Source organism: Littorina saxatilis, linkage group LG17, assembly GCF_037325665.1.
Source record: "Littorina saxatilis isolate snail1 linkage group LG17, US_GU_Lsax_2.0, whole genome shotgun sequence".
In the NCBI taxonomy this organism is placed as follows: Eukaryota; Metazoa; Mollusca; class Gastropoda; order Littorinimorpha; family Littorinidae; genus Littorina; species Littorina saxatilis.
The window spans coordinates 44,455,826-44,473,325 of record NC_090261.1 but is presented as its reverse complement, the minus strand read 5'-3'; the positions used below and the strand labels follow the sequence as shown (position 1 = coordinate 44,473,325).

The window sequence follows — 17,500 nt, the reverse complement described above, 5'->3', positions numbered from 1 at the left end:
AACACTCCAGGGAGGACGGCACAGGAGAACCCTTCAGTTTTTGTTGTCTCGCCACGCATCTTTCTGTCGTGCGGTTAAACTAGCTCCTCGCACTGGTCGCATGGGTACCCATGCAGGTGCACATCGACCTTCCACTCCAAGGAAGATAGCACCACAGTGCATCACAATTGTGGTTGCCTCTCTTGGCAAAGAACTGGGACATCGCGCTGATTGCAAGAGTGACAAAGCGCGTGCCTATCATCTTGCTCCAGTTGATGGGACGATTGAAGACCGGTGAGTGTGTTGTTGTTTTTCAGCGCAGAACTTCAGGCAATAGTCGTATCGGCGAATGAACAACATCAGATGGTGATTTGTTCTTCAAAATTAGTGTTCAAGATCTCCTCCTCGCCCAGCCAGCTTCTTACGGTGAAGAAGATGACTACTTCGGTAGGCTCAGAAGTTATGATGCATCCTCAAAGCAGCTGTCTTGGAGACACACATGCGGATTTTCCTTGCTTGTATAAGGACAGGGAAATATTGAGTCTTGATTCCTGGTTTTCTCGAAGAGCGAAGTGTGCAGATTAAAATCGACACATCTACACATACAGCAGAAGCAAAAAGACCCTGTACTTCAGAGTCTTTGGAGAAAGCTAGTACTAGCTCTAAAAAAAAAAAACAACTCACAAAGCATACATGTATACAAAAAATAAGAAAAAATTAAAAGAGAAAAACCCAACAGCTACTCTCTCACCTGTTCTTGAGGCCCCAACGGACCAGGTTCCCTGACATCCCCCTTGCTGATGGAAGGTCTGAAGACGATGTCCTTGAACTCTTCCTCTCTGTCCACGAAGCGGTCATCTGTTGTGTGGGGCAACTCCACCACTTGTCCAGCCCAGGGCACACTGCGTCCACTCGCACTACCACCAGCGACCACATCACTGGTCGCACGCGCTGAAGTGTCGTTCGTGTCCTCCGAGGAATAGTTTTTACTTGATGCGTCGGTGTCCTGAGATATTAGTTCGTCTGTTTCTTTGCTAGTAGCACCTTCATTGTCATCGTTTTCATCGTGTTTGTCACTACCATCGCTATGGTCACCACCAGTACCAGCGCCTACGAGCAAGTCTTCACTTTCGTCAGCATTCGGTTTACTGTTTTCTTCGTCTTCGGCATCATCGTCGCTGTCATTGTAGTAATCAGGAGAATCTTCCTTCGTGAAACCAAACGATGTTTTTGACCTGTCGGTGTCATCGGGAGTGTAAGTGACATCAAACTCATCGTCTGCATTTTCAGCACCATCACCATCTTCTTCGTCAGATTCCTCGTCCTCCTCGTCTTCTTCTTCGTCGTCGTCCTTGTGATCATCACCATGGCCATCGATGACGTCTTCACCATCAGGCTTGTGTTGGAGATTTGCTGGTTCGAGACCAGCTGTCCTGAGGTGTCCTCCGCAGCTCTCACGTTGGGCAGTAACGATTCCAGTTTCGCTTTCCTCAGCTAGCCTAGCGTCTGTGCTGCGCGGGACACCCGTGTCTGAATCTTCTCTTTCTTGCCCATCGTCTTTGTCGGAAACATCCTTCCCTTCTTCTTCCTCCTCCTCTTCCTCCTCTTCGTCCGGTTTTGATGGAAGATTCACTCCTGCAGTATCGATGCTCGCTGCACCTGAATATTCTCTCGCAGTGCTACTTTCGCCTCTGCCGCGTTCTTGGTCTCGTCTGTCTTCTGAGCTGAGCGCTCTCGTGCCTTCTAAATCTTCTTCTTCTTCATCTTCCCCTTCTTCGTCTGGTCTTGATGGAAGATTCACTCCTGCAGCATCGATGCTCGCTGCACCTGAATATTCTCTCGCAGTGCTACTTTCGCATCTGCCGCGTTCTTGGTCTCGTCTGTCTTCTGAGCTGAGCGCTCTCGTGCCTTCTAAATCTTCTTCTTCTTCATCTTCCCCTTCTTCGTCTGGTCTTGACGGAAGATTCACTCCTGCAGTATCAATGCTCGCTGCACCTGAGTATTCTCTGGCAGTGCTACTGCCGCCTCTGTCACGTTCTTGATCGTGTCTGTCTTCTGAGCTGCACGCTTTCGTGTCTTCTACATCTTGGTCCTCTTCTGGCTTTTCATCTTCGTCGTCCATCGTCTCTTCTTCTTCATTATCCTCAAAGTCGTCGGTATATACTTCCTCCGTGTTTTTCTCTTTTTTGCTGTCAGAGTCTTCATTATGTTTACTATCAGTATCACCAACTGGGTAGGTTAAGAAATGAGTGTCATGTAGCACACTGGTAACATCGTCACAAGCACCGATATTTTCTCTGACTCGTTGTTTCGTGAAGGTAGGTCTGGAGAAAAGGTCCACAAAGTCTTCCTCCCTCTCCACAAAAATGTCAGCTGCCTGGACCGGGTCTGGACTATAGTCTAACGTAGCACCAACGTCTGGCATAGCAGACGACTGAGTTCCAGCACCAACTGTAGCATCAACATCACCATCGTCACTGTTTCGCACACGGTCCTCATTTTCGAAACCAGAAGCGTCGTCGCTCGTTTCTGCGTCTCCCGCTTTGGTGTTAGCACCCCTGTCACCTCCTCCTGGTTTCGTTTCTTCTGTTTCGCCAATGGCAAAAGCATCGTCAGTGATTTCTGAGACTTTTTCTTCAGATTCCAAAATATCCGAAAGCTCTGAAGAAGACTCGTTCCTGATATGTGCACGGTCGAGCACCATGCTTGTAGCACCAGTAGTAGCACCGAAGGGAAAGGCAGAAGCACCTACATCTATGGATTGTGGTGAAATTCCAAAGTCAACGAGAGACAGTTTGTGTGGAACGTACAGGTCCACAAAGTCTTCTTCTCTGTCCACAAAAGACTGATTCTGTTCATCCTCCATTATGTTGTACGAGTCACCCATGATCAAGTAATCCGTGTGTTCAGAGTGTCTCCAGTCTTCGTCTTCATCATCTGAGGACAGCTTTACGGGGACCTGTTCTTCTATATCCAGGAATGTTTCTCTGGGTGGTTTAGGGATGGTGTGACGAACAGGGATGTCCAGGAAGTCTTCTCTCTTGTCCACAGACGATACCAACTCGTCCCCTTCAGAATACTGGAAGTTTATTTCTAGATACTCTTTGTACCTGGGATCTTCTTTCTTCTGGATTTCGTCTGTCTGTTCAGTGGTATCTTCAGTAAGTTCTTCGCGTTCAGTAGAGTCTTTGTGTTCATTCTCAGGTTCGTCGTGCTCACTGATATCTTCGTGGTCAACAAAATCAACGCCTTCGGAATAGTCCGCACTTTGGAACAAGTCTCTGTGCAGACTCGTGTTCGCGTCGTCGTCAGAACCTTCCGAGACCGACACGTCCTCGCACTGAAAGAGACCCCTGTGTTCGTCTTTGGGTTCAGAATAATTCCCAACAAAGAAATCCAAACAGGTCACCTTTCTGTCTTCGTCGTCGTCATCGTCATCCTCCTCGTCGCTCTCATCTTCATCGTCGTCGTCGGAAATGTCGGCGAAGTAGCAAGGCTTTCCGGAATCTAGTTCATCCGAAGAAGCTCTGAGAAGTCGGCGGTGCCGCTCTGATGTTGCTTCCTGCGAGGTCGTATCCGCACTGCCGCCTGACAGCACAGGAGCATCAGAATCATAGCTTCGCACCTGCCCGTCATCTGTGATAGACTGTTCTATTCTCGTTGCACCGAGTGCGGGAGGGAATGTTTGCTCCCCGCCCTTTAAGCCTACATCATAGTCCGTGTCTGTGTCACCCCACCACGCCGCTACTTCTGTTGGCGGGTTAGCGAGTCTTTCCGCATATTTATTACTGAACTTCTGCACGCTGCTTGTTTCGCCCTGCCCTTCTTCTCCAAAGAATGACTCGCTCTCTTTTGTCGCGGTCGTTAAGTGCTGCGGAGGAGCTGTCGATGTCTCTGATTGCTGGTCGCTGCTGCTGTTTGTCATGTAGAAGGCGCTGACCTGAGTGACCAACGCCCAGTGGTTAGCGGACAAGGTGAGAGGGGTCGCGGCCGCTGAAGCCCTTCTGAGTCGACCCACGTCAAAAGTCGCGTCGTAGTTTCGGTGCAGGGAGGCTGTAGACACCGAATAGCGAGAATCACGCCCTTCAGAAATGTCATCGGGGTCTTCATCCCCGCTACTCTCCTCCGTTTCCCCATCACTGCAGGGCTTGGTTTCCGCGTTCCTCGCCGTGTGTGAAGGGATGTTGAGGGTTGAGATGTACCGTCTCTCCTCGCTACCTTTCCCTGGACTCTCTACCCTGACTACCACCTCTTTGTGTTCTGAAGTGACAGGCGCCTGTAGTTTAGCAGGTGTGGATGTTTTTAAAGGCTGCTGTAAGTACCTGGTGGTTTTTCTGACACCCCCGATGCAAGTGATGTAAGTTTCTTTAAAGTCTTTCTGCTGCATTTCTGTGTCAGAGTCTTCAATGTCTGACAGATCCCCCTCACTCTCCTCCTCTTCCTCCTCTTCTTCTTCTTCTTCTTCTTCTTCTTCTTCTTCTTCTTCTTCTTCTTCTTCGCTGGGAGGTTGGTCCGGTGAAATGTTTGTGTCCACCACACTCTGTTTACTGTCAACGGGTCTTGCGCTTGAAGTTATGTTCACAACAACACCAGAACTGGTGTCTTCAACCTCAGCAGGTATTCCGTAGTGCACGTGCAAAGAGCTGGTGGAGCGAGAGTCAGAGGCTGTACCCAGACCCTCATCCCCACCGCTGAACGAAACTCCATCGTCATCGTCATTATCGCTGTCTTCTACGTCACTCTCGTTTCCGTCACGGATAAGTGACGCCGTCACTGACGCGGAGTACTCCGAGTAGTCTGACGTCGGTGACATCGTTTCGGAGATCTTGACGTCACTAGAGTCCGTCTTTCGCGCGTCTTTGTCTGACGTGATCACTTTTATCTCGGATTCGGTGGGGACAGTGTCGCCAAGCCTACCACCACCATGTCCTACTTCCGCTTCCGCAGAGGCACTCGCGAGCACCTCAGCATCAAATTCAGCATTGTCGACTGTGACTTCATCTTCGTCGCTGATTTCGTAGTTATCGGTGGACTCTCCACCCTCATCGTCACTGACCTCGCCTTCTTCTTCGCTAGCCCCCAGCGCTAGGTCTGGGCTGACCTGAGCAGTCACTACTGAACTGTACTTCTCTCCGCTCTCACTGTACGTGGGCAGAAATGGACTTTGGTCAGACGAGGCTAGCAAAGAACTCTCAATATCAGTCAAAACGTCCGTGGAAGCTTCAGAATCTCGCTCAAACGACGTCGTTTCAGAATCTCGCGTCGTGTCGAGAGAAGCGGAAGAATCGTATCCCGACGACGCTACCTGATACGCGTGAGGGACGCCAGTCGTCTCTGACGTCACACTTGCGGAGTTGGGGTATCCTGACGTCACAAAAGGGCGTGACGTCACGGCTGACGCTGAATGTACCGTGCCACCGGATGACGTCACAACACCAGTATCTATTCGAATGATTGTCGTCGTAGTTATAGTACACACACGTCGCTCTGGGCAGTGAAAAACTATGGTGGGTGGGGGAGTTTCACCCAGGTCGAGGAATCTCTCCCCTCTGTCCACACAGCTGTAGTCCATGCTCTCAGGTTGTTCTCTGTCAGAATTGGACTCCATTCTGCTTCTATATTGATTCCCTTTTATGAGTGTTGTCCAGCTTATCACACAGACACTGAGCACAGCTTCGCTTTCCACATTCCGAATATCATCAATACATGATTGAAAAGAGTTCTGAGACTAGGCTCATTGCCAGTCGTAACTGCCTTCCTTCTAGTCTATCTGTTCAACGAGTAAAACTTTGTTCGATTTGAGCAACACAGTACTTCCGTATTTAAACGTCTCACATCAAATGTTGTGCATTTTGTTTTGCCAAAAGACAAGATCCGCTAACGAATAAACCAGTCTACAGATGAAATCCTGAAACACATGTCGAAATTGCAACTCAGAAATAAGAATACCAAGAGATCAGTGCACATAATCCTATAATCCATGCCTACACAAACACACCTATCCCTCGTACTCAAGCCTTTCGAAGATCGAAGAAAACCGAAATCAGTCAAAGAGGCTCCCCCACCTATCGTACACACACACAACAGCAGTTTAAAACCCAGGCATTCACGACAAGACCTTAAATAACTGTGTTTCTCCTTTCAATAGACCGCGTGGCTAACGGTTAGATCAACACCCGTCTAAATGCTCGCTGTCACCAAATCAGTCATCCGTAGCTCCTGTTCGACAAAGCGAGACGAGTAATAGATCGAAGCGAACAGCAGATGAATAGCTGAAGAAATAGAAGAGTTTAACACCTGAATGCTTTCTTTCTGAGGTTGGCATAAGGGGTAAGTAAGTCAATGGTACTTTCACTCCATAGAATTAAAACCTATCCTCTTCGTACTTTGAAATTGTCCTGGAGAAGCACTTTCGATTCAAGAAAACCTCTCTTGCGCGCGACAGTTGTAAGTCACAAACAACAAACGTCAACTATTGGGCTAAAAATATGCTTCTCAAAAACATAACTCTATAAATATTTAACTGATTTCAATGGCACATTCACGGTCATGCTACTGCTGGCACCGTGGTACCAGTATATACTTGATGTCTTCTACCATTCTTAGCACACATAGGTCATAACACATCGGCGACTATGACCAATCCTGATGCGCTGAAAACAGTGCAGGGTGTGTGTACAATAGTCGCCTTGACAAACAGAGCCCATCGATCAGGTTGACTGTGCAGTTCACGCCTCGCTGCAACGTTAACACTAAGCACGGCAACAGCAGCTACAACGACAGGAGAAAGAGAAGGTCATATCAAACGGCAAACGCAAGGCTAATTTATAGACAGTTGTTTTTTTGCGGCCTTATACTTCCAATGATTTGTATGGTGCTAATCTGCACTAAAGCACAGTCATACTGTGTGAACACCTTTCAAAGCGTACTATACCAAAACCTGTCCTGAATTGGCCACTGAATGCGTTAAATCCCAATTTCATTTCATTTCGCTGTACACAGCTAGTAAATGTTCACCTGCAATGTTCGTAATTACAAACTGTTGTCCTCTTCATTCTAAAAACTATGTTTCACAACCGCATGTAAGTTAAATAACGGCACTCGTTTTCTCTAGAGCAGCACAATGTTCTCCATATGTTTTGTGACACAGTAAACTGGGTATCTTAATTCACCAGCGATGTCTAACAAAAGCACACGTAAATGTATTCACTGATGGCGCTCTGTGGAAGTGAAACCCAGCGACCACATGCTGTTCGCCAAGTGTGTGTCACAGCGCCAACCGGCTTCGTTCGTTCTTTCCTTCGCAAAACAAGCAACAACTCAATGCATTCAGGGCTGTCTTGTGGACCAACTGTAACACCAGACGATGCTGATAAAATATTTAATCGTCACAGCAGATAAGCCTAGCATCCGGTGCCTCTCAAACTACAGCTGTAATTATCCTCTTTTTTTCTTTCCACCTGTGGGGATTCGAACCATGCAATGTTGATTGAATGTTTGACTGCTGCACGGCCAATCAGTTTCGTTCATTCGCAACCCGGCGGTGCCTCTCAAACTACAGCTCATAAAAAAATATGCTCTATTTTTTTTTGTTTTACTCAAGCCACAAATGTTTAATCGTATTTTTGATTGTTACACGGCAGATCAATCTCATTCATTCACAATCGGTCCAGTGCATCCTAACTTTTTCTTTTGTTTACCTTCACGCACCCAATGCTTGAATGCTTCTTCGGATCAAACCAAACCAAACCAAACCAAATGTTGTCGCATCAGTCTTACTTGCTCTCTTAGCCACTCACTTCACAAATCCTGTCTCACAAACCTCATCTCCGCATACGATCGAAAATCTGTCATCGATGGACCAATGTATTTACTTTAACTTCTGTCTATTTTCTAATCCCCTGATGCTTTGATGCCAACCAGGTTTTTGTTGCTGTTATTCTGCTTACAGGTTAGTCGGATCAGGCACATTGTAAAACCAAACTATTTTTCATTCAGAAAATGTTTACATTCAAAACCGCGCAGGTATTACCAGGAAAAACACGACCGTTTTCATATTATCACTGCAAATACGGAACTGCGTCTCCAGCCCATCCACCACACATGCAGTCTCTTTTGCAGCACACACGACAAGCTACACGACAAACAAAAAAAGCGCAACTGTTACATGATACCGTAGAATGGCTGTTTATCATGCTGCGATACGATCGAAACCTATTACCGGTCGATTGGGGACTGCACGAAAGCAAATTTGCCCCCACGATCAATCAGAGGCCGGGTATTACTAGGATTCGGGGTGTCAGTCGATACCTCCGGCCCGTACCCCTCTTCAAACCCAAACGTTTCACAATTACTCTATCTTGCGTGGTGGCGCTGAAGTGGGGTCGAGTGTTTCACGCGAGCGATTTGCAATATGAATGTCAAGGTAACACTAACAGATGGAGGGAAACTCGACTTCTAGATAAAAGACACCCCCTCCACCCCAAACTATATTTCATATCTATTTAAAAAAATGATTACTGGCATAAAGAAAAGAGAAAAATGAAGATTTAAGGCGTCCCCAAACCACCGTTCCTAATCCTACCTTTGTTTGTACCTCCTTTCCTCCACCCAAAACTATGAAAAAAGTTCCTTGTCAAAGTGAACACAAACCGATACAAGCCAAGTATGACACTTATACAGTGTTGTAAATACTTCTAGTTCAGGTCACAGTGACATCTTAAAGATTTTTTTCAAATCTATTTGTGAAGACTCTCCGTTGAATACATATGCAGAATGTCAACATAGACATCGATCGTGTTTTCAATGGCAGCGCATTCTTTATCCAATGATGCCCAAGGGTATGGCGATAAGTATAACGACACAGCGACGTTCGACATTTTCTGCGCGTTCGGAATATTTGTTACGATACAGAGAGATCCATCCGATAACTTTCCGTGTTGCATGGCATTTGCGCATGGTATTTCAGGCATGTGCACAATAGGAAAACTGTCATTCGAGTCAAAAAATGTGCGTCGCCTAATACAATTCCTGGTACAAAAATGGAGGCAATTAAACTTGTATTTGCTATCAATGGGCCTAGGGGAAAGCCATCAACAATCTGTAGAATTAGAAAAAGAAGAAAGAAAACAATCTTCCCCGTAACGTTCATGGTTTTAGGTTAAAATCATCCAGACATAACTTTTTCTTTCTACATGTATTTGGAATTACTACGATGCTGACAGATCCATTGCAAACTTACATAGGCCTAAATGCTTTTTGAGACAGTTAGCCTCTGCTCATAAAATCCTCCAAAGTTGACCTGATCATGATAAAGGTTATTTTATATAAACAGGCGCAGAAATGAAATGTACACCCTTGTATAGAAAGAAATCACAATTTACACTACAAGGCCCAAAACAATATTTCACGTTACATCGCTAAGAATTGAGGTCTAGGCCCGGGCAACAACAATAAAATTAACAGCTCTTTGCAAAGCTTCTTGTTTCGGGTGTGACGTTTTCATCTTTCGCCGTGTTGATATTTCGCTTCTCGGCCTCGTTGATCAGGCTAGTATAAACTCTACACTGAACAAAAAAACACCCTTCGATAGTACTGATGAGCGACCTGTGTACCTTACATTCATGGGGCCAAATTTGTCCAATCAATTTGTTTTATTTAACTTAGAAATTTGATTCATCCTAAAATGTTTTCCTTCTTACTCAAGGGACGTAACCACTCAGTACACCAATTTTCTTCACATGCAAGAAACTGACATGCTTTTCGTCCTTAAATAATTTTACTTCTTAATTTTACCAGGAAACAACATTTCAGTCTTGAGTATATGTCGAGGGGGAAATATGTACACAGGCGAAAGATGAAATCGTGACACGTGCACGCGTCTGCCGCGTAAAACAACAGAGCTGTAATCAAAAATAGCTCACTGGCAGGGTGGGGGGATTTCGGTGGAATGCACCCACCCTCAACCTTGGTGAAAACACACGCGTCCTGAACTTGATAAGTCGATACCAAACGAAACGTCTATTCCCCCCCCCCACCCCCCCAATCCACGGTAATCCTCCTAGCCACGTTGTCTGAGAATCGGGGTGGAGGCATTTGCAAAGCACAGCTTGCAACTACCCGGCTAAGATCAAACACGCTGCCACTTTTCCTCCCTTTTCCCTCCCAGCTTCGCTTTTTGAGTAAACATTCGCTTTGTGTTCCTTCTCCTCAGTTTCACCATCGGCCTGTTACGAGTGTGCCGTGTTGTCTTTGCCCTCGTGACCTACTTTGAGTATCGTTTTGTAAGGCCCGGAGTATTACAATTTCATGTCAACTAAAAACCTGTTTTTGTGTGTGGGTTAGAAAAGGGTACGGTGGTCTTTGTGTGTGTGTGTGTGTGGGGTTCTCAGTCTCAGACTTGGTGTATAAACTTTTCACGTAAACAATGGAAACTATTTAAATGGTTTGAAACGGTTGAAGTGGTGTGTGTGTATGTTTGGTGTGTGTGTGTGTGTGTGTGTGTGTGTGTGTGTGTGTGTGTGTGTGTGTGTGTGTGTGTGTGTGTCTGTGTGTCTGTCTGTGCGTAGGCGTGTGTCAGTTGTCATTTGATGAATAGCTTATCTCCGGTTGCCTGAGATGACAAAAACATTTAGCGACATTCCATGTTTGCGGGGAAACGGCGACGCACAAAAACAGGCTGTCGGGTTGCTGTGTTATTGTATCATGTAAAGAGATCCGTTTTTATATCACGTGAGTCTTTTCACTACATTCTAATGTCAAAATACAGAAAAAGAGTTAACACCTGGCAACTTCCACGGTAAAACTAATTAGAAGATGGACAGTTTTTCCTTTCAAATTAAGCATCCAGAAAAAAGTATTCAAAAAAGTATCAGAAGTGTACTAAAACCACCACATTTAAGTCATAATTCATTATCAACAGGTATGTTTGGTGGACGGAGGGGGTTGTTGAAATTTACATCCGCAATCACATTTGATGTACTCAGCTCTCGCTCTCATCGAGAATGCGACTCTACGGCCAGAATACAACACACCTGTAATAAATATAGCAGCAGGGCTCCCCATAGAGCGCGTCCCTGCGTCCTATACGCACTAGAAGCCGAAAACACGTACTAGAAATGAATGGAGGGGGTCCCGGGACGCACTAGACTTTAAAAGAGCGGGTCCTGGATTGTCATGTCCACCTTAAATATTGCAAGGAAGAAGACACTTCACAGTACACAATACGTGACCTCAATGTTTTATAAATACACTGGGACTCCTCTAACATTCTGCTGTCGGGGTCCTTGGACCCTCTAAAAATCCAAGTGAAAGTGGGGCTCCCGGGACGCACTAGGAGGGACGTCCGTGGGGAGCCCTGAGCAGGAAACTGTTTCGATTGAAATTCAGCCCTGAATGCAGTGAGATGTGTCGGCGGATTGTCTAATGAGGCAGACATACTGTGCGTCGTTTCTGCCTTTGTCACAGTCTCCCCCACTCAGGTAATACTAGACGATATTGATTGAAATTCAACCCTGAACTCAGTTGCAATGAGATGCATAGCACCGGTGGATTGTCTAATGCCTGTGCATTGTTTCTCCCTCTGTCTCTCATTCTCAGAATATTCTAGACGATATTGATTGCAATTCAGCCCTGAATGCAACAAGCCGTGCTTTTTTATATTTAGTCAAGTTTTGACTAAATATTTTAACATCGAGGGGGAATCGAAACGAGGGTCGTGGTGTATGTGCGTGTGTGCGTGTGTGCGTGTGTGTGTGTGTGTGTGTAGAGCGATTCAGACTAAACTACTGGACCGATCTTTATGAAATTTGACATGAGAGTTCCTGGGTATGAAATCCCCGAACGTTTTTTTCATTTTTTTGATAAATGTCTTTGATGACGTCATATCCGGCTTTTCGTGAAAGTTGAGGCGGCACTGTCACGCCCTCATTTTTCAACCAAATTGGTTGAAATTTTGGTCAAGTAATCTTCGACGAAGCCCGGACTTCGGTATTGCATTTCAGCTTGGTGGCTTAAAAATTAATTAATGACTTTGGTCATTAAAAATCTAAAAATTGTAAAAAAAAATAAAAATTTATAAAACGATCCAAATTTACGTTTATCTTATTCTCCATCATTTGCTGATTCCAAAAACATATAAATATGTTATATTCGGATTAAAAACAAGCTCTGAAAATTAAATATATATAAATTATTATCAAATTTTTTGTTTCGAAATCAATTTAAAAACACTTTCATCTTATTCCATGTCGGTTCCTGATTCCAAAAATATATAGATATGATATGTTTGGATTAAAAACACGCCCAGAAAGTTAAAACGAAGAGAGGTACAGAAAAGCGTGCTATCCTTCTCAGCGCAACGAATACCCCGCTCTTCTTGTCAATTCCACGGGCACTGCCTTTGCCACGGGCGGTGGAGTGACGATGCTACGAGTATACGGTCTTGCTGCGTTGCGTTGCGTTCAGTTTCATTCTGTGAGTTCGACAGCTACTTGACTAAATATTGTATTTTCGCCTTACGCGACTTGTTTCTTCTCCCTCTCTATCTTTTCCGCAGATCAAACTCCTCTCTTCAACGAAACCGCTAAAATGTTAGTGCGTACTGCGTCTAAACTGAAACAATTCAGGATTGAAATTCAGCCTTAAATTCAGTGCGATGCGATTGCCTTCCTGTTCCACCCAAGGCTGGCAATGAAAATTGACATGCTTTTTTTTTCATCCCTCTCTTCGGCTCAGATTATAGCTCGACCTCTCTGTAATCTGGGCGTTTGAATCTCTTTAGTTTTAAGCCGGGATCGCTAAGACTACGTGTAGACTAGGTTTGGAGTGACCTAGGTGTGCTCAGAATGGTCGAAGTTAGAAACACTGGTGCTAGCCCAACCACTGCATTTTATTTTTTTATATTCACTACACCTTCACTGGAACACACCCACACTGACCAATAATCAGAGTATGCCACCAGAAACCATATTTTCAGGGTTGAGATTCAACCCTGGATTCAGCGAGATGCGACTGTGCTACTGCAAACGAAGTAGACATTCATACTACTGTTCTTTTTCTTTCTCTCACCTATCGTCAAAAAAACCATTTTAACTTTAGAGACACAGCCAATCCCTGCCTTGTGTTTGTATTCATAATCTTACCCACACGTGTACGCGGCACGCTCAGTTTAGTCTGTATTTATACACACACTTACAGGTCATACAGAAACACCAAAGCTATTTTCTCTCTGTTAATTATGCAAACCGAAGCTCAAACTTCAGAAAAACAGTTTTTCATTGATTGTGTGCATTTTTCAGCGACCGTCCTTGACCGTGACGGTGAAGGTCCCATCACTGTGCAGTCTGGACAGGACACGTGCAGCCGTTTGAAGGTGAAGATCGTGCAACTCTCCATAGCAACTCTCGTTTTGTATCAATACACAGAACTCTGCAAAGCATGGGCCGGTATATCCAGCACATTTAGTCACAGTATGCTCGGTGTCTTCGAGTTCGCTTAATCCTTTCAGCAATCAACGAAGAAGAATCAACTGACTTTGATTTAAAATGTGCGCACACACACCTCACACGGAAGGCAAAAACACACGGCAGAGAATGTTCAACTGAAGATATGGATATTCAACCACATTAGTATGCTCGGTAACGCACACCCGCCGTATCGGCCACTGAGAAACCAAAGCGAAGACTGAGAACACGCCTGGTAATATTAAAATGCGCAATACACACACCACGAGACTAAACCAAAACATACACACACACGCCAACACGGGGTAAATCCGGTGTTTTTCTGCGGAAACAGCCAACAGGTAGCAGCAGCGAATATTGGCACAGTTCCATCACCTAACACATCACGACCTACAATAATTCTTCCCTTCCTCCTCCTCCGCCACCTTCTTCCTATCACCTCTCACAACCGTTACGCGTCCGTGACAAAGATGAAGGCTGGATGATGCTGTCAGTCAGTAAGTTCAATTTCCTGGCCAAGGTAGGCCATACTCTGGATACACACAGCTCTCCTATTACCAGCTGTCGGTGGCTGATGGGTAGTCAGTACTAGTAGAGCACCACCTACACACGCACACACGTGGTTTTAAAAACGGATTCGGTTCACCGGCCCGGCTCTTCATTGGCGGGGTTACGCTTCGGTGATTGTGTCATAAACTGTGACTGGCGTTCACTAGCAGTAGAACAGCGGGGGTGGACGAGAACATAACAGTGGAATACATTCTTGGCTTTGTGAAATTACGGGAAATCGGATCTTTGGGATCAACATTGACTGACATAGGGGCCTACTTACTTCAGGCATGGGAATTGAAAAAAGTCAAAAAGGCTGAAAATATTTAAGTAATGGCAATGTCGAAGGCGCGAAGCGCCTAGCCTTACTAGGGGGGTCCGGAATTGTTTTTCTCAACAAAGAATGGTGCAATTTGGTGTCATCTGAGCTCCAAGTATGCCATTAAATTCAGTTTTTAGAACCATTTTTGCCTCCCCCACTTAATTTTTCGGTGGACACTTTTGCTTTTTCGGCGGAACAAAAAAATAATTCGGCGGAAATTTTCCTTTCGGCGGACAATTCCCATGCCTGTTACTTTTTCATGTTGGTACCTGCACACATAGTCGTTAACCTCATTTCTGGCGTAAAAAGTTCAAAACCTTTATATTAAACGCCTCCCAAAAGCATGTGTACAGTTACAGCACAATGACCTACTTCGTTATCAGGAACTTTTCAAACGGTCCAACTAGTTACTTTGAAGAGGGGGTGGGAGGGGGTGGGAGGGGGGGGGGGCGGTTGACTATGGATTGGGAACTTCCTTCAAATAACGCTCATGGACAAATCTCAAACAGCTCCACAAAATTAATCAGGCTCTGAGAGACTCCATAATTTATCTGTGCCGCCGAGGCCTAGTTTTGACGGAAACAGTTACAAAGTACGTTGCAGAAGAGCTTGACCTATTTCACTTTCGATAACAAACTCAGTTCACACGATCAAAACATTGACATTTGAGGGGGTACAATTGGGAGTTTTGAAAGCTCAGGGACTCTGGAAAAGACTTGCAACGCCAACGGAGTTTCCCCCAAATAGTAACTTCAACATCATGATCATCTCATTAGCCTAGTTCAAGCAAATCCCTCCATATTTTGGCAGCCGTACACCAGTATCCACACTGTACACACAGACGCGGGAGCCAGTAAAAAGCCCCCATAAAGAATCCATAAAGAAACCAGCGTCGAAAGTTCAAAGAAATTCATCACAGGTGATGCAGGGTATACATGTCCCGGGTTATGCCACTAAGCTGCCAACACCCTGCTTGCACTCTAAACACACAGCAACAACTTGCACTCTGAACACATCCGTCACCGAGTTGTGTTGGGAACGCAAAATGCCCGCACATAATATTCAAAACTGACCCTCACGCCAAGCAAAAGGGGTGTACAGTTTAGAAAACACATACAGTGGAACCCCTCTTTTAAGACCTCCAACAAATCTGATACTAAACATCAGTCAAGTCTTAAATGGGAAGGAGTATAAAAAAAATGCATGTAAAATAACAGAGATTGGGATTACATGGTTTCACTGTCGCATATTTCGCATGGATTGCAATATGTGCAGGCGAATTAAGACGGAGGAGCGTGTGAATGTGCGTTTGTGTGCAGGGTGGGGGTGGGGGGAGGCTAAGCTACCGTGTCAGGTGTGAATAAGGGATTTCCCTGTTTTTCTCCTAACTCCTAATCCCCCCCACCCCACCCGCAATTCAAGCACCCCCTCCCCACCCATCCTCCACCAATGTCTAACTATTTTGCAAGTCTCCCTTTATCCCCGTTGGCTATCCGGTCCGGGCAGATTGTTATCTTGGGTACACATTTTCCACTCGAAAAAACATAAAATTTACGGTGCGCAATGTTTGAAGTAACCAGTGTTGGTGAGCGAGAGAGAGAGAGAGAGAGAGAGAGAGAGAGAGAGAGAGAGAGAGAGAGAGAGAGAGAGAGAGAGAGAGAGAGAGAGAGAGAGAGAGAGAGAGAGAGAGAGAGAGAGAGAGAGAGAGAGAGAGAGAGAGAGAGAGAGCCAGCCATAACAGAACGAGAGAGCTTTAAAGTTTCATTATAATTGAAAATCTCGCCCAGCGGATTAAAATCTTACTCAGAGTACCTGAGGCCAAACCCCACACAATACAAACATTTTCATTGAACGAAAAGAACTCTCCTCCACTCTTACACAGGTAAGCAGGTACGTGCCGCATTTGTTCCATCCAATTTATCACTGAGGCAGAACAAATACCCGACAGCTATATATATAATATACGCCCTATATGCTTTTCAGTACAATGCAAGCAAGTAGGTGTAGAACAGGATTAATATGATGTAGATCTACAGAGTTTACACACACACACACACACACACACACACACACACAAACGGATACGGTTTGAGTGCTGGAGTAGCCGGAGTGACAGTCAGGGATAGAGAACTCAGGACGGCTAGAACTTTATTACACAAGAGAGGAAGAGAGAGGGGTGAGGGAGGGAGCGAGAGCAGAGAGAGAGAGAGAGAGAGAGAGAGAGAGAGAGAGAGAGAGAGAGAGAGAAAGAGAGAGACTGAGAGACCCCCCCCCCACACACACACACACACACACACACACACACACACACACACACACCAGTGTACAAGCCCAAACCAACTGAATCTGTTACCACAGAACTTAAACACACCTGTGGACAACTGACATACTGACGAGTTTACAGGGTGCACAGAGTAGCCATGCAGTCTGTTGCAGTTAGCTTCGTCAGTTAAGCCGACACGGATCAGGTAGTAATCATGACAGGTTATGTCGAACAAGACTACCATTAGTCCGCGAGTGTATTGACCTTGTAAGGTGTCGGTGCATCGATCAATGATTTGGTAATGATATATATTGACTCTGCATTATATAAAAATAGGCAAGTGTACAGAAATCACCCCCCCCCCCCCCCGGGAGCACACACTCACACACACACACACAAAATAAAGAAAGACACCAACATGTAAATGTCAAACAACAACAAACGAGCAACTAAGATGGGATAAGAGATCATCATTGGAAGCCTAAATTGAACGGGCGCTTTAGATGCATGCGGGGGCAATGCACCAAGGATAAATGTAAATGTCACAAGGCTGTACTGAATTCCTATCAAAGGTGTAACTGTGAATGCAGAGGCGCCGGACTAAGATTACTTTTGCAAAACAATGTTACCTAAATATGCACAAGGTAGAAATAACCAGAATGCATAAATGCTCTCTCTCCGGCTCTCTCTCTCTCTCTCTCTCTCTCTCTCTCTCTCTCTCTCTCTCTCTCTCTCTCTCTCTCTCTCCACACACACACACACACACACACACACACACGATCTCACTAGTTCTCTTTTAACACTCATGAAGTGCAATGCCATTGCCAATAGTCCCGCAAGAGCGGCGTGGAAAGAGAGGTAACTCTGTACATGGGAATTTCAGTGAAATTGACACAAGACCTTACTGCACTTTTCAACAGTTCG

General features: G+C 45.3%; 1 protein-coding gene across 1 annotated transcript in view; it reads right to left on the bottom strand.

Moving 5' to 3' along the window:
* The window catches only part of LOC138953165 (nesprin-1-like), a gene marked incomplete in the record, with an annotated part of 316,807 nt that overhangs the window by 76,282 nt on the left and 223,025 nt on the right, over positions 1-17,500 (bottom strand).